At 35.7% G+C, this 17,169-nt stretch overlaps 1 protein-coding gene across 1 annotated transcript in view; it reads right to left on the bottom strand.

Annotated features, from left to right (window-relative positions):
• The window catches only part of CFAP299 (cilia and flagella associated protein 299), a 650,508-nt gene that overhangs the window by 578,341 nt on the left and 54,998 nt on the right, over positions 1 to 17,169 (bottom strand). The gene's annotated exons all lie outside the window — the stretch shown is intronic.

Raw genomic sequence — 17,169 nt, 5'->3', positions numbered from 1 at the left:
ATCAAAAATGTAGATGAAAAACAAAATTCAAAAATTTATTTCATTCAGATTCAATATGTTGCCATAGATCGATACACAAATTAGTACTTGACTATACTGTACAAGAGGCAATGATTTTTATGTAAATGGTAAATGTTTACAAGAGTATTTTTTATTTGACCTCCTTTGCAATATAGACTTATTTGGGGGAATACTCAGAAACATAGAAAATTAGTAGCAACTTCTAACTTTGTAAGTCATTTCTTAGGCTTGACCCACACATTAGCTCACCCAGAAAGCCTGACAAAATTTTGTTAGCTATGTTGTCATGCCACAATTGTAACATTACCAAGTTAACATAAATGATAGAGGTTATATTTTCATTTTTAGGTTGATTAATTTAGCAAATATTTATTGCAAAACCACTAGACTTTTGTTAGGAGACTATTTTTAAAAGGATGAGGTTGTCCCCATCTTTGTAATTTTATTAATTTATATATATTCATTCAGTACAACTATTGCTTCAGCACCTCTATGTTTCAAGCAGTGGTTTGGATAGGTAGGGTCACCATGGTGAACCAAAAGGGAATAGTCCCACCCTTAGTGCTATTTAACACAAATGTGTATGAATCTTTTCACATAAAATACATGTGTCAAAATGAAGAGTACATGTATGTAAATAAATATGCCAAGAAAGATGAAATTTCCCTAAGGTAACTCTAGAGTACTTCCATGTGGATGTTGTGGGTACAGAGGGGGTTAGTAATAGAACTACAAAACGGAGCCTGTTAGAATATATGTCCTTCAGGGGATGGACAGGGAGGATTCCATGACCCTTGACAATACTTCAGCCGTAGCACCCCCCTTGAATCTCTTTTACTTTGTGGAGGTGCACATGAGATTTTATTTGCAAAACTATTTTGCTGAAGGAACAACAACAAAATGCTTTGAAAATCACTGACTTAATTATTGTGCTTCATTTTATTCCTTAAACTTAATGAGAAACTACTTTAAAACTAGTACAAATCCTTTGATGTTCTCAGTGAACGAAAGTTTTAAACTGGCTTCTATTTAAAAATTGGACTGGAAATGATACTTTTCTCTAGTTGTGTTTTCGAGACACATCTCACTACATTAGAAATCCCCATTCATTTCTTGCATGCCTCTCACACCCGGCTCCAAGAAGACAACTGAGTCTTCTTTTCAGTGATGACATTCACGCATATAAAGATGAACGTGGGCCAGATGATTCTGCTCTCTTAACCAGAAGTGACTGAAACTGGGTCAATCACATTTTTTTCTCCTAGAAATTTGCAATTATGACTCACAACTTTTATCAATTTCTAAGTGCTTGGACAGAAAGACAAAACACTGCAACAGTCATTTTATGGCATAAACACAGAGAAATAGAGAAGCAGGTTTGCAGTTAAAAGCAAAAAAAAAAAAAAAAAAAGACAGAAACATACAGACAAATGCAGAAATGAGTGGCCATGAGGCTCTGGAGAAGAAGGGTCAACTTTATTTCCCAACATTGAGGTCTTGGACTCCCGTGCCTCGTGAGACACAGACGAAAAGTGAATTTCTGTTTCTTTCATCTAGAATTGCTAACACATCCACTCTCTATAGTTCCTCCAGTTTCTTGGTACCTTCACTGTCCCAGATTTTCTTTCCTTTTTGTTTTTACTCAAGTAGAGTAAGTCTAATCTCTAAAGTCTATAGGTACAAATAGGGCTTCATTAAAGGTAATAAGCTAAATTTGCAGGTGTTAGTTTCCGTCTACCTAGCTGTAAACATCTCCAGCTCCTGGGTCCCACCCTGAAAGGTGTCACAGGTGAGCTCACATACCGTCTTGTTATCTTCTCCCACTCTGATCCCTCTCTGGGATGCCTGCTGCCTTCACAATCACCTAAGGGTAAGGCTCCAAAGCCACAGCCAGCACCGTGGTCAATGCTCAAGGAATGACAGCAATGTCTGTCTCTATAGTTGGATCTGTACTTGGTGTGCAATTTCACTCTTTCCATTCTCTGTTAAACCCACTTCCGTTAAACTTTCACCCACACTTTTGATGTTACTGCACAGGTGGCTTTGGGATACAAACAAAGTCTACTCTCTTCTCACACAAATTGAGAACACTTTCTCAATTGCACATTTTAACTTAAAGTTATGAAGCTACCATTCAAAAAGACTGAAATCTCTTACTTATTTTATGCATATATAATAAATTCTAAACCTGAACAGAGTCTTCCCTAACACACAAATATCAATGCTAAAATTCTGAGTCTTAAACACTTTTATACGACATTCTAAATATTCTTGAGGCTGAAGGATGCACACCCATTAAGGAAGATACTTGCCATCCCAATGAACTGAGATTACTTTAACCAGGGATTTGGTGGAAAAAATGAATAGACAGGTGAATGAATAGGTATGTGTGTGTCAAGGCATCATTTCTTGATATTAACAATCCAACAAATAACTGAGACACATAGCTACATGTTGCTGCATTCTTCAGCATCCTCAGTGAGCAAAGCTGCTGGTAAAATGTCCTCATTTTCTATACTGCACATTGTCTATGCCCATGTCTCCTAGTTATCTTACTTAATACAAATCCTTCAGCTTTCTCTCCCCGAGGCAAGGTCCATAGCACCATACTCACCAAATAAGAATGAATCACTTGCTCCTCTATGCTACTGGAATATGTTGTTTATGTCAGCACATTCCACTTCGAGCAATGTATTTACTTGAGTTTATGAGATATTCCTCTCTGAACCATAAGCTTCTTAATTAAAGGGGCTTTTCCTTGCTTATCTTTTTACCCCAAAATGTGTCATGAAAACACATTCATTTAGTAGTAGCTTATAATATGCACACATATATTTGAATTATAATGCTTTTATGCTTAGTGTTTAATAAGCAAAAAACAAAAAAGGTCTATATGTGGATTCAGACTATTGATCAGAAATGAAGTGCAGAAGCTTGGAATAGTTAAAATGATGACCGTGAAATTTTGCATAGGCAAGTGGTCTCCAATAGAAGGGAAGCACAGTACAAGACTAAAAGCATGGTCACTAGATTGCTTGGTTATGAATCCTAACCCCTCTATTTACTAGCTGAGGGATCTACGTAAGGTACTTAACCTCTCTGTGAATCACTTTCTTATTCCATAAAAGGGACCTAATACAAGCCCCTAGTTCACTGGATGACTTGAGGATTTGAAGAGACAACACATGCAAAGCTTTCAGAGTAGTACTTAGAGAAGGCATGCCACCGCACAGAATACACCATAGATGATGACCTCTGTGGGCACTGAGAGTGAATGTTCTATAAATGCTATTGATTATTACTATTATATTAATACATATCTGTTCTCTCATCCTCTTTATTATGAAGTAAAATAAGTCTAAATTATTGAATGCAAAAGAGAATATGGGCAAAAAGAAATCTTATCCTAGAAAACAACATTCAAGGGCTCTTGACACCTATTTGTCTCATAAGTTTCCAGGGATCAGAAAATATCATAACAACAAAACAGTAACAAAAAAATGGTGAAAGAATTCACATTTTTACTAGAAAGTCAATAGTGCATAATATATAGCTTTGGGTCCTCAAAACTTGTTTATTAAATAAATAAATAAATAAGATATAATTTTTCTAAAGACTTAATAAATACTAGAGCATGTAAATGTCTAATCTTTCAATAAAAAGTTTAGATTGTTTACATTCCTTTCATCCTTCTAGATTTTTCCCAGAAGTACTATATATTTTACTTGAAATACAAAGACTCAGAATAAGTTGACTCTAAGCAAACCTTAGGCAGTGATAAAACTAAATGAAGTAATGATTGAGGATGATTGAGGACAAGTAAGAATTAATGAATTAAGTGCCAGTTTATACATATGAAGGGCTGTTTCTTCAAATTTCCTCTAAAATTTAAGTTCACTATGGAAATTTTCAATATCCCATGTCACTCATGGCTTTTGAAAATCTAGACGCTTTTTTGAAATGTAAACCTTCTATGATTCAAGAGGCCAGCATTCAGTTATCCCAATAATGGGTCAAATAGCCAAAGGAAATAAATATCTCTGGTTACATACAATGCTGCTTTAGTGGAGAAGAGCAACTTAGTTATGACACATGTATTACCGAATTTTACCCGAATCCTAAGTCTTGGTCCTCATTCATTTAACACACATTTCTTTATGTTCTCCTAATGCAGATGATTACTTTTTGGAGCCAACCTAATTCTTAATAATAAAAGCTGCCAGTATTAAGGAAGGATGTTTCTAAATATGTACAACTTCTTCCTAGAATAGGAAAAAAAAAAAAAAAAAAAAGGCAAGCAGGCCAAGCTTTGAATTCTGCATTCACCTGTTGAAGGACCTTAAGCTAATGATTAAATTTGTCTTAGTCTATTTCTTTATCTGTGAAAGGTGAAACACCACCACCCAGTGATAAGTGAGATAATTAATGCAATGCTTCATCTTCAATATAACATTAGCTGTTATAATTTCTTGAATGATCATTCCTGATTCAGAAAGTTTAGAGAAAAAAGCCACATGCAATACAGTTCTACGCATGGACGGGTAAGAAACATTTTCTTTTCCCTGATCCAGTCACCAATACCTGTTTAGTTAGGAGGATATCAGAGACACCCATGAAAATACCAGGTAACCCTTTGATCTCTGCTTCTGCTGAATTCTAGCTTCTATCCTTGGATATATGGTACTAACTGACTATCTTCTAGGTAACTCCCACCAGGGTGAAAAAAACATGCATAGAATCTCAGAGTTGGAAGAGTTTCAGAAGGAGATATAGGGTAGTTCCCTGCACTGAGGTGGGAGGACACGTAAATTATCTGAGGCGATGGCTATCTAGTCCTACTTTTGAAAATCTCTAAGGATTAAACTTCCCCATATTCCTTGGTTACCTGTTTCAGTGTTTAATCCCTTCTTTATACTTATGTCCATCTTTATGGCCAACTGAACTTTTTCTCTTGCTACAATTCAAAAGCATTTCCTTTTATTTGGTCTCCTGTGGAAGTAAAGAACATCTGTTCTGCATCTTCCCTATAATAACCTTTCAAATATTTGAAGACAGTTAAATCGCCCGTTCGTCTTCCCTTCTCCAATTTAAACAGTCCTGATCCCACTGAGCCCTCTCTTAGGAGCTAGTCCCCATTCCTTACATCACTTCTGCTGATCTTTGCTGGACCTTCTCCAGAGTCTCCATACTCTTGCCAAACTCAAAGACCAAAATCGAACACAGAAACAATGCCAAATAAAGCACAGAGATTACTTTTCACTTCTGTATCCCTCTCTTGATAAAACATTCCAAGTGAAGTGGTGTGCTTTCCCTTTTTTTCCAAAAATATAGTGCTCTTTCTAAGTCTTGCTTTGTACTCATGTATGTTATCATCTGGGATACTTTTGTCCAAGGCTCATATCAGATTTCAGGTGCTTCAAATAATTCCTGTCAATAATGATCAAATTTGGAAGTGCACTGCTTCAGAGCATTTTTCTACCGTCTGTAGAAGTTAAAACAGTAAAGCTGTGAAAACAAAATAAAAATCCACGAAATCCATGAAATAACCACCAATACATCTTGATGACATTTTAAAAACATGTCTTCTTCATGATATGTATGTAGAAATTCAATTTTGTCTAATTCAAGAATGATATAATCTAACAAACTTTGTAGGAGTGTTTTATGACCAAACAAAAGCAACAACAAATAAAAGGCTAAAATGTATGGGAAACTTTATCAATACATTTGTAAAAATGGTGAGTCCCAGTACATTTTAAATCTATTTTGAATTCTATAATTTTAATTTGTACTCTATAATACTACACATTACATATTTTCTGACACCTGCATTAGTTTAAATACTTGAATGTTTTTATCTAGTGATACATTTCTGAGTGTTTTAGGGTTGCCAATAACTCAAATATTTTAATTTGACCTATTATAAATAATAATATTTGGAACCAGCTAAAATTTCTCTTTTTTTTTTTTTTTTTTTTTTTTTTTTGAGACGGAGTCTCGCTCTGCCGCCCAGGCTGGAGTGCAGTGGCCGGATCTCAGCTCACTGCAAGCTCCGCCTCCCGGGTTCACACCATTCTCCTGCCTCAGCCTCCCGAGTAGTTGGGACTACAGGCGCCCGCCACCTCGCCCGGCTAATTTTTTTTTTGTATTTTTAGTAAAGACGGGGTTTCACCGTGTTAGCCAGGATGGTCTCGATCTCCTGACCTCGTGATCCACCCGTCTCGGCCTCCCAAAGTGCTGGGATTACAGGCTTGAGCCACCACGCCCGGCCTAAAATTTCTCATTTTTTTTCTTTTTCTGTTTACCTTCATGAAGATACCTAACAATGTACAAATTATCAGTTCACAAACAGGTTAAGTCAGAATTATATAGTTTCCTAACAAATATATTTATTAGATGTGTACATACACACACATATATATATACACACACACACATACACATATATATATATATTTTTTTTTTAGAAAGAGTCTCGCTTCAGGCGTCCGGGCTGGAGTGCCGTGGTGCTATCTCAGCTCACTACAACCCTACTGCCTCCTGGACTTAAGCTATTCTCCCACCCCAGCCTCCCAAGTAGCTGGGACTACAAGCACACACCACCAATACCTGGCTAACTTTTCAAGATACCACTTAACCATTTTATTGCTTAGGAATGCAGAAACTCAAAGATATAAAAATAAAAATGTTACAATGATTTGGAAAAAAGACAGCAAAAGTTATGTTTTCATTCTAAAAATTCAATTTTTAAAAAAGCAAGTAATTTTCTTGCCCATTTCTCCCATTTACACCACAGCCCTTCTCGGTGTCCACCATTCTCATCCATTTCCTCAAATGGCAGTACATAACCTAGGGCATGTGTGGAGAAGAGGCCAGTATGCCCATGTCTGACTTACTCTGTGACTCCCAGTAATCTCATGCCCAAGTTAATTTCACATTCTGACCGTCAAAAGCACCTTAAATAAAACAAAAAGACAAATTAACAACTGGGAGAAACAACTTGAAATATAGGTAACAAAAAGTATAAATAAAATGTTCCTCCAAATAAAAAGGAAAAGCACAAATAACAGAGTTTTAAAAAGGGCAAAGGACATGAACAGGCTTTTCACAAAAGAGAAACACGAATGATCAATAATCCAAGAAATGACCAAATGACTGAAAAATCTTCAGTCCAACATATTTAGTGATAAATAAGAGCACAATGAGAAAGTACTTTTAAAATAGTTGAATGGCAAAAATAAACCAAATTAGGACAAGTACTAGGATGTAGAGTCAAAAGATATTTTATTAATTGATGTTAGGAGGGGAAATTGGTTTAGCTACTTTGAAAGTAAGGTTAACTATTCATGTAATACTCTACAACTGATATATTCCAGTGTACGGCACATGCCCAGTAGAAACTATTGTGTACGTGCATTAAGGAACATGTACATGGCAGTACCGTTCACCGTGGAAAAACCTATAAGAAATCCAAATATCCATCAACAAGAAAATGTAAGACTCCATGGTAATACATTCAATAGAATGTTATACAGACAGCCAAACAAATAAACAATAGCAGCACACAATAATGTGAATGATTCTTAGTAATTAAATGTTACATGAAAAAGTAAGTCCCAAAGATTACATCCAGTACTATCATTTCTTTTTAAAGTCAAAACAACTAAAATTTAAAATATACTTTTAAGGAACACTTATAAATACAATAAATTTTATAAAAAGGAAAGTAAGAGGATAATGAACACAGAATTCACAATGTTGGTTAATTTGTGGAGGTAAAAATGGCCCCAGTTATTTTTAAAATGTGCTCAATTTTTCATGCACATTTCCCTGTATCTACACCTTTCGCAAGATAAATTTTCAAGTTATCTTAAAAAGAAGTGGAATCTATTTCTTCACCCTTTGCATCAGGGCTAGCCTTGTGACTTGCTTTGGTGAACAGACTCATACAGAAAGAATAGGGTTCCAGTTCTAATCCCAGGCCTTTCTCCATTAGATCCCTGCCTCTGCCAGAAGAACATCTCAGGCTAGCCAGCAAGAAGTTAGGAGGTCATATGGAGCAGATTTGAGTCATCCCAGCCAAAGCTATTCCAGAGCAGGCAGCCCCAGCCAACTCACAAACTGATCACAGACTGCGGAATAAGCCCAGCCAAGATCATCTGAGCCAGTTCTACGGCAGCAGGACTGAGCCCAGCCAACCCATACACTTGTGAGCTGAATAAACGGTGGTTGTTCTAAGGCACAGAGTTTTGGGGTAGGTTTTAATGCAGCATTTTCATGACAGTAGATAACTGATACGCCTTGGGTTGAAGTAGTCAGGGCTATACTCTGCTTGTTTTTATTATTCTGTGTTCTACTGGATTTTTTTTTCAACCTATACTTTCATTCATTGACATTGCTTGAAAATTTTTATTTATTTTGTTTTATTCCATCTCAGTGATAACAGCAGTTAATTTAACCTCATTGCCCTACTATTGCTCATATCTTAAGAATATTAACCTAGAGTAATATAAAATTTTGCTATTTTGGTTTAAAAAAACATGTAGATATGGTATTGCCCAGATTTTGGAAACATACAGAGCCCTGCCACTAACTGTTTGATTTTAGGTAAGTTGTTGCTTATCTTGTCTGTGCTTCATTACTATCACCTATGTGATGGAGATGAGCATACTTAACTTTCAAGGTTGTTGTGGGAGCCAAATAAGATGCTTATCCATAGCTTTGACACAATAGATAATCAACAAGTTGTATATTAATATTGTGAAAGGTTTCACTAGTATTGGACTTTGAAATTTTTTTTGACTTGATAGATGTAAATGATATCTAACATTAAGTTTGCACTAGGGGCCAGGCACGGTGGTTCATACCTGTAATCCCAGCACTTTGGGAGACTAAGTAAGGTGGGACAATCTCTTAAGCCCAGACGTTTGAGACCAGCCTGGGAAACAGAGTGAGAGCTCATCTTTACAAAAAGTAAACAAAATGATCTGGGTGTGGTGGCATGGGCCTATGGTCCCAGCAACTTTGGTGGCTGAGGTGGGAGGATTCCTTAGGGCCCACAGTGAGTCATGATTATATCACTGTGCTCTAGCATGGGTGACAGAGTGAGCCTTGCCTCAAAAAATAAAAATTAAACTTAAAAAAAGTTTGTCTTAGGAATGGATACAGTATGAATCTGACACCCACTAAGAAATGTAAAACTTCAACCAACACCACATAGGCTCTGTTGAACTAGGCCTTTGACATTCTGAAGCAAATGTATAAAGTCCATTACATACTCGTTTGACACTTTGGAAGCAAAATTTGTACAAGGTTTATTAAATAATCTGCCTGCTGACCATACCCTAATCAATATACTAACATTCTTATTTCTATCAAAAATCATTCCTCTTTGGTCTTGTGTGGGACATTAGGTTTTCTTGTTGTTCTGTTTTGGAGTTTTATTCAACCATGACATGATCTATCCTGAGGAGTAGGTACAGTAAAAATATAACCCATAATGCTATCATTTTCTATGCGTTAATAATAACACTGTGTGAGTTGATATCATTAATAACTACTGTTAGGGCTATATCTAATAACTATATCAGAAACAGCTAACTTTTCAGGAGCTGAAAAGGGACTCTAAAATGAAGAAAACTCATGTACTCTTCAGAAAATTACACAATCTATTTCATCTAGTGAGTTTTAGAATCAACTTGTTTTATATTCACATTCCTTGTATAAATTGTATGCTGGTTGGGATATTTGAAGCACTGCTACTAATTTAGATATTTGCAGAAGGATATGCTTAAATACTAATATAGTAATAATACCAAAAAATATATTAGTATATGTACTAATATAAAAACCATAAGAAGTACTCCATTCTAAATGTGCAAATATGCACTTAATGTGTTTTTGCTCTTTTCCTTTTTTAAAATTACAAAATGAGAGAACATAAGCATTATACATGCAAAATACATTCTGAGATAAAGTCAATTATACATTTAAGTGACCCTAAAAGTTATTAATGAATATTTAAAGATTTAATGGGAAATGTATCATTATTACCATTTCATAAAGAGAAAATCAAAAGCATACAACATTCCTGCAAATTATATTTAAAATATCAAGAGAAAACAAAGCATTTAGTCATGATCTAGCACCACACAGTATTAGAGTTTTATAATCCACATCTGGAGTCTTCTTAGGCTCATCTAAACACTGATTCTTGACACTACTACAGGTAAGACACGGCATCAGTCTACTTAGAAGAACAGAAGCCACACTGCTAACAGGCTAGTGTCTGGTATTTTTTCCTGCAGAAGTTCTTGCAGCTCAGGTGCAAAGAAATGAGATCCATATTGGGCAGGTATAGAAACTGGCCATGTTCAAAGCCTCATGTCCCACAATTGTCCATACCTCCTACAACAACTCTAGTATAATTTCCAGGTTCTACTAAAAGACATTTGTTTGACAATATATTTCAGTATGTAACTGCTACTCCTCACACCCATCAGAATGGTTACTATTAAAATATCAGAAAATAAGAAGCATTGACTTGGATGCAGAGAAACTGGAACACTTGTGCACTGTTGGTGGAAATGTCAAATGGTGCAGCTACTATGAAAAAAGTATGATGGTTCCTTAAAAAAACTAAAACTAAAAATACTATGATACAGCAATCCCACTAACAGGCATATATCCAAAAGACTGAAAGCATGCTCTCAAAGAAATATTTGTACATCTATGTCCATAGTAGCATCATTCACAAAGACCAAAAGATAGAAGCAACCCAAGTGTCTATTAATAAATGAATGGATAAACAAAATGTAGTATATACACACAATGGAATATTATTCAGCCTCAAAAATGAAGGAAATTTTGGAAGATGCTACAACATGGACAATCCTTGAGGACATTAAGTAAAATAAGCCAGTCACAAAACAAGGCAATATTGTGTGATTCCACTTAAATGAGGTACCTAGAGTAGTCAGATTCAGATTCATAGAAACAGAAAGTAGAATAAGGTTGCCAGGAACTGGAGAATAAGCAAATGAAGAGTTGTTGTCGGAACAACAACTTCTATGAGGGTATGAAGTTTTAGCTTTACAAGGTGAAAAGCTCCAGAGATAGGGCACACAACAAGGTAAATATAATGAACACCACTGGACTCTGCACTAAAAACGGTTAAGATGGTAAATTTAATGTTACATGTGTACTTTATCACAAATAAAAAATAGAAATTATATTGTGTGTGTATATATGTATATATAATATTATATACTTATATTGCTACAGTTGCTATATCACCATTGACCCAGCAATTTCACTTAGGAGCAATTTTCCTTATCACATAATTATACAATTGAAATAGGCTTTTAAAAGACATATGTAGGTGTAGGTTTTTGTAATGTAATTTTTTAAATCATGTATGTTCAAACTGCATAATTTAAATCATTTACTTCTTAGGCTAGGCCATGGGTATCATACACAGGACCCCATTGTCAATTCTGGCTAAACATTAGTGTTGCAAAATAAATGACAAATAATCTTACTGCTACCTTGTTCATATTACAAACAAAAACTGGCACTCTCAAGTCTTAAATCAAAAAGTGATTTATCTACTAGTAGTTGAAAACCTAATATTTAACAGGTGCTATGACTGATTCTGATAAGACAGAGGTGAGCAAAGAGAAAAGATATTTGCTCGTATGGAGCTTAAACACAGTTAAGGAGAAAAACATTGCATATATTAATCAATCATTGCAAACAAAAATATATAAAGTAATGAGACCTCAGAGAAAAATAAAATAGAGCAATGTTGTAGTATGTGACTGGGTGACTGGTTTAGATGAACAGTTGGGAGAACTGATTGAAAGGTGACATATGAACTAAGATCAGAATGACAAGAAGGAGCCAGCCATACACTGATGGAACAGACGGAAGAGCTTTTCAAGCAGAAAGAACAGCAAATACAAAGAGCCTGTGTTAGGAACAGTCTTCATATTCACAGAGGAATTGAAATCAGAGCTAATAGTTTGTATTGGAAAAAAGGATGAACAAGATTCAAAACAGCAGAATCATTTTAAACTTAGGGATAACAGTCAGAGTCCACAAATAAGTTATTTCCTATACTGTAGCTTCTTTGCTTTAAGATTATTTACTGAGCAACTATTTCTATTAAAAGGAAATGTTTTTCAGCACTTATATAAACAGATTTATTTATTGTTGTGAGCTTCTCCCAGGCTACTTAGAGTTAAAACACTTTGAAATCACAGAGAAAAATTTTAAGTTGGAGTTCCAGTTTTTTCTTAGGCTGAGAAAGTTTGTTATCACTGTCCAAATCCAAGGGCAAAAACGTTTTTGCTAACGTTGCAAATTCACTACTTAGAGAGAAAAGCTACCCAAACACACCTGCACCTTTTCAAAACTGATTTAATATTGTGTTAAATAAACATATTAAGGACCTGGATGTTTAGTCACCAAAAGCTCCATTGCCTGATCTCCTATTTAGAGTGAATTGAACAGGCTACTTAAATTCTGATAAAGACAAACCTGCATTTCATAACATCCTTTTCAAACCCAATATTGTCAGGTGGCACTCAGTGCTTATAATTTTACCTTAATATTGTTTGGTCATATGAATTCTATGACTGAGAATACATGGAATAATGTCTAAGCAAGAGGCTACAATCTGAAGATAGATTATACATCGCCCAATTTTGTTATATGAAACAAGAGAATATTGTTAGAAATCCAGAGCAGTTTGATAAAAAGATATCACATGTTTATGAATTGGGAGAATTAATATTGTCAAAAATATGCATATTTTCCAACTTGATCCACAAATCCAATACAATCTTTCTCAAAATTCCAATGGAATTTTCACAGAAACAGAAAAAAAAAAAAATCAAAAACATCGCAAAGTTTGTATGGTATCACAAAAGACTCCAAATAACCAAAGGAATCTTGAGCAAAGAGAACAAAGCTGGAGGTATCACATCACCTGATTTCAAAATATGCTACAAAACAATAGCCATCAAAATATCATGATGCCAGCATAAAAACAGACATATAAACCAATGAACCAGAACAGAAAGCCCAGAAATAAATGCACGTATTTATGGTCAATTGATCCTTGCAGAAAGTGCCAAGAACACACATTGGGGAAAAGACATTCTCTTCAAAAAATGTTGTTTGGAAAACTGATTCTCTGAGTGTGGAAGAATGAAATTAGACCCTTATATCACCCTATATATGTAAAAACCAACTCAAAATAGATTAATAACTTATACATAACAAACTGAAACTGCAAAAATACTAGAGAAAAACAGGTAAAAAGCTTCTTGATATTGGAGGAAGCAATAAATTCTTAGACATGTCCCCAAAAGCACAGACAACAAAAACAAAAATAGACAAATGGGACTGCATCAAATTTTTTTTTAAAAAAAACACTCTGTACAGCCAAGGAACAACCTACAGAATGAGAGAAAAAATATACAAACCATACATCTGAAAAAGAGTTAAGATCCAAAATGTATAAGGAATTCACTCAATCACAAGGAAACAAGTAACCCTATTAGAAAATAGTCAAAGGATCTGAATGGATATTTTTCAAAAGAAGACATGTGTATTAGTCCCTTCTCACACTGCTATAAAGAAGTACCAGAGACTGGGTAATATATAAAGGGCAGAGGTTTCATTGACTCATAATTCCACATGCTTGGGGAGGCCTCAGGAAACTTACAATCATGCAGGAAGGTGAAGAAGAAGCAAGAACCTTCTTCACAAGACAACAGGAAAGAGAGCGTGTCAAGGAGGAACTATCAAACATTTATGAAACCATCAGATCTCATGAGAACTCACGCACTATCAGGAGAACAGAATGGAGGAAGCCACCCCCATGATCCAGTCACCTTCCACCAAGTCTCTCTCTTGACACGTGAGGATTATGGGGATTACAATTTGAGATGAGATTTGGGTGGGGACACAGAGCCAAACCATATCAACATATAAATGGTCAAGAGGTATAGTCATGCGTTACTTAATAACAGGAATACATTCTGAGAAATGTCTTTAGGTGATTTTGTAGTTGTTTGAACATCATAGAGTGTACTTACACAAACCCAGATAGTATAGCCCACCACACACTTAAACTATATGGTATAGTCTATTGCCCCAGGCTAAAAACATGTACAGCATGTTACTGTACTGAATACTGCAGACAATTGAACACAATAATAAGTATTTGTGTTTCTAAACATATAAAAGATACTGTAAAAATGTATAAAAAACGAAAAATGATATACATATATAGGGTACTTATCATGAATGGTGGTTGCAGGACTGGAAGTTGCTTTCAGTGAGTCAGTGAGTCAGTGGTGAGTGAATGTGAAGGCCTAAGGCGTTACTGTACTGTATACTTTATCAACATGGCACTAGGCTACACTAAAGTTATACAAAATTGTTATTCTTTCTTAAATAATAAATTAACCTTAGTTTACTGTAACTTTTTACTTTATAAACTTCTAAAATTTTTTGCTTTTTTGTCTCTTTTGTAATACATTTAGCTTAAAACAGAGAAACACTGTACAATTGCATAAAATATTTTCCTTTTTAATATCCTGATTCTATAAGCATTTTTTTATTTTTAAAATTTGTATTTTCTTTTTTGCTTTTAAAACATTTTTGTTAAAAAACTAAGACATAAACACACGCATTAGCGTAAGCCTACACAGGGTCAGGATCATCAATATCACTGTCTTCCCTCTCCATGTCTTATCCCACTGGAACGTCTTCAGGGGTAGTAACAGCCATAGAGCTGTCATCTCCTATGATAACAACGCCTTCTTCTGGAATATTTCCTGAAGGACCTGCCTGAGGCTGTTTTACAGTTAATTTTTTTTTAAATAAGTAGAAGGAGTGCACTCTAAAATAATGATAAATAGTGTAGTAAATATATAAACCAGTAAAATAATCATTTGTTAATATTATCAAGTAGTATGTACTATACACAATTATATATGCTACACTTTTTTTCATTTTTGAGATAGGGTCTGTATTAGTCCATTCTCACACTGCTAATAAAGACATACCCAAGACTGGATAATTTAGAAAAGGAAGAAGTTTAATGGACTCATAGTTCAGCATGGCTGGGAAGGCCTCAGGTAACTTACAATCATGGCAAAAGGGGAAGCAAACACGTCCTTCACATGACGGCAGCAAGGAGAAGTGTCAAGTGAAGGCAGGGAAAAGCCCCTTAATACAGCCATCAAATCTTGTGAGAACTCACTCACTATCACAAGGACAGCATGGAGGAACCACTCCCTTGATCTAATCACCTTCCCAAGATCCCACCCCAACACACGGGGATTACAATTCAAATTACAATTCAAATTGAGGTTTGGGTGCGGACACAGCCGAACTGTATTATTCTGCCCCTGGCCCCTCCCAAATCTCATGTCCTCACATTTCAAAACACAATCATGCCCTTCCAACAGTCCCCCAAAGTCTTAACTCACTCTAGCATTAACCCAAAAGTCCAAGCCCAAAGTCTTATCTGAGACAAGGCAAGTCCCTTCCACCTATGAGCCTGCCTGTAAAATCAATAGCAAGTTAGTTACTTCTTAGATACAAGGCAGGTAAAGGCATTGAGTAAACACACCCATTCCAAATGGAAGAAATTGGCCAAAATGAAAGGGCGACAGGCCAAAGAAAGGCCTATAAGGTCGAAAAGGGCTAAGTCAAATCCAATAAGGAAGTCATATTTTAAAGTTCCAAAATGACCTCCTTTGACTCCATGTCTCAAATCCAGGTCACAAAGTCCAAAATGATCTCCTTTGACTCCATGTCACACTGATGCAACAGGTGTGCTCCCATGGCCTCGGGTAGCTCCACTCCTGTGACTTTTTGGGGTACACACCCTCTCCCAGCTTTCTACACTGACTGGCATTGAGTGCCTGTCTGTGGCATTCCCACCATGCCTGGCCAATTTTGTAATTTTTGTAGAGATGGGGGACTCACTATATTGCCCAGGCTGGTCTCAAATTCCTGGGATCAAGCAATACTCCTTAACCTACCAAAGTGCTAGGATTAAAAGCATGAGCCACCACACCCAGCATCTGTGACATAATTTTATATGACTGGCAGCACAGTAGTTTGTTTATACCAGCATCACTACAAACATGAGTAATGCACTGCATTATGACATCACTAGGAAATAAGAATTTTTCAGGTTCATTATAGTCATATGGGACCACCTTGCATCAGTCTGTCATTGACCAAAATGTTGTTACACAGTGTGTGATTGTCATGAAAAAGTGCTCGACATCACTAGTCATCAGGGAAAGCAAATCAGAACCACAGTGAGATAACACTTCACACCTGTTAGAATGACTATTATCAAAAAGACAAAAGATAACAAGCTTTGGCAAGTATGTGGAGAAAAGGGAATCCTTGCATACTATTGGTAGGAATACAACTTGGTATAGTCATTATGCAAAACATATATAATAATATATATATATTAGAGAGGGAGAGAGAGAGAGAGAGAGGAGGGAATTACTCAGCCTTTAAAATGAAGAAAATCCTATGATCTGCAACATCACTATGAACCTGGAGGACATTATGTCAAGAGAAATAAGCCAGGCACAGAAAGACAAATACTGTGTGATCTCACTTATATGTGGAATATAAAAAGTAAAACTCATAAAAGCAGAGAACAGATGGTTGCCAGGGGGTTGGGGGATAGGGGAAATTGGGAGATGTCAGTCAAAGGGTATACAGTTTCAGTAATCTAGAATGAGTAAGTTCTGGAGATACAATGTATGGAATAGCAACTAGAGTTAATAACACCGTATTGCATACTTGAAATTTGCTAAGACCTTAAATATTCTCATCACAAAATAAAGGTATTGTGATGGAAATGTTAACAAGCTTGATTATAATAATCATTTCCTAATGTATATGTATTTCAAAACATCACATTGCATACCATAAATATGTATAATTGTTGTCAATTATACCTCAATAAATCTATGTTAATAAATCTGGATAAATCACTCTGGTTGTCAATTATTAAACTGTAAACCACCACGGGCTCTGGAGACACTATGCTTCAATTTCAATTCCAGCTCTACTACATGTTAATTGAAAGACTTTAGG

This window comes from Macaca thibetana, chromosome 5 (assembly GCF_024542745.1).
Source record: "Macaca thibetana thibetana isolate TM-01 chromosome 5, ASM2454274v1, whole genome shotgun sequence".
NCBI classification, from domain to species: Eukaryota; Metazoa; Chordata; class Mammalia; order Primates; family Cercopithecidae; genus Macaca; species Macaca thibetana.
The sequence above is the reverse complement of the archived record's forward strand: the minus strand, read 5'-3'. Positions and strand labels throughout refer to the sequence as shown.